The following is a 1,802-nucleotide window of genomic DNA, read 5'->3' on the forward strand; positions in this document are numbered from 1 at the left end:
ATAATGTTCAAAATAAAAGTCCTGATTTCCACACTTTTGTCGTTTATACAGTAGATTGGACAGTGCAGTTGAATAAACATGGAGTATAGTAATAGATAGAAGAATAAAATAAATGCACGTTTAATATCTACTTCAAACTAGGGGTTTTGTTTATAAAAATGGGGAAATTTATATAAATATATATTTCAAATGCTGTTGGAACTTTTATTTTGATGGAAATATCATAACGTCACCTGAAGTCGTTTGACTGTTCTCTGCTCTCTGTTTCCTAATGTCACATTTTTGTTTACACCTGTTGTGAAATGTAGCCTATACAATTTTGTATAGCCTACATGGTTTGATAAATAGTTGTTGGAATGAAAAAAAAAATTTTTTTTGTCACAATTTAATATAGTTCCAAATAATTTTATATCTTTCCAGAATCATTTAATATTTTTCTACAGATCTATATAGAGATGCGTTTGAACATATAACCAGTATTTGACACCGTTATCGGTTTTAAGGTCGAACCATACTAACTCATCATGCTAAACCGTAGCACTGTTTGTTTGTCCTATATAACAGGGTATCCACGGGGTGCGGGATTGTTTTTGCACAAAAGTTGAAACGTTTCCGCAAGTTCCCCTCATAGCACACGTACATCACGGAGACGTCTGTTTGACGTCTGCATTCACATCAGCAAGACGTAGGCTATTTTTTAGAGTGTTGTACGTGTGCTGCAGGGACTCTAATACACTGATAGAACACGTACATCACGGAGACGTCTATCTGACTCTGCATTTACATCTGCAAGACGTATTTTTTTAGTGTGTTTGCTGACCTGCAATACGTCTATATTCCTATCAGATGTCAAACAGACGTTTAGAAAATGTCTTTAAGATGTTTATGATTTAGAATGTATCTTGGAGACGTCTATCAGATACACAACAGATGCTTTCCAGATGAAGCGATCTTTAACAGACATCTTGCAGACGTTCGTGTGCTATCTGGGTATGAATAAATAAATAAATAAATAAATAAAACTGAAAACACATACTCTGTGCTCGAAATGAATCTAATATGCAAAATTATAAGGCTATAGGGATGGTACAGATCCATTTATAAACTTAAAATAACATTTGAACAGTTAATTTTGTAATTATGTGTATATTCACAGTTTGCGAAAATGAAAATACAGAAAATGTTTAGAAGATAGGCTATTAGAAATGAGGAAATATTTATTTTGTTTTTGTAATGTGCTTTTTTGTTATTTACTGATTTTCATAGTGTGATTTTTGGTTGTTTTGGTTTGGATTGGTTGTGTTGTTTTGGTTGGTTTTTGGTTTGAATTTTATTAAAACCAGTTAGTCAGTTTGCCCCGCAAACATCATAATAATAATAATTTTAATAGTATATGGAACATGCAACAATAATGATAAAAAAAAAATTTAAAAACGGATTGGCCCTTTTTTAAATTTAGATTTATTTATTGATATTTTGGCCACTGAACTAGGAAATATAACATCTGTTTTCATTTGAAACCTGTCACCTTACGTTAAAATGCAACAATTTTGTTCATTAAAAGTTATTAATATTTACACTGTCACAACAGACATGACAACTGAAGACTTCTTCTCCAACAGGTCATTGTAAACTCAGTAGCTCTTTAAAGGGGTCCTATTATGCTCTTTTACAAAGTCTTGATTTTGTTTTGGGGGTGTACTTGGCGCCTGGTCGGGAAATGTCATGCACCTTACCATAGCCGCCTGTGAGCTTCAGTGTAAATATTGCGTCAAAATCAAATCAATTTGAGTGCGATTTAA

Source organism: Sinocyclocheilus rhinocerous, unplaced genomic scaffold (genome assembly GCF_001515625.1).
Source record: "Sinocyclocheilus rhinocerous isolate Xijiao unplaced genomic scaffold, SAMN03320098_v1.1 scaffold2660, whole genome shotgun sequence".
Classification (NCBI taxonomy): Eukaryota; Metazoa; Chordata; class Actinopteri; order Cypriniformes; family Cyprinidae; genus Sinocyclocheilus; species Sinocyclocheilus rhinocerous.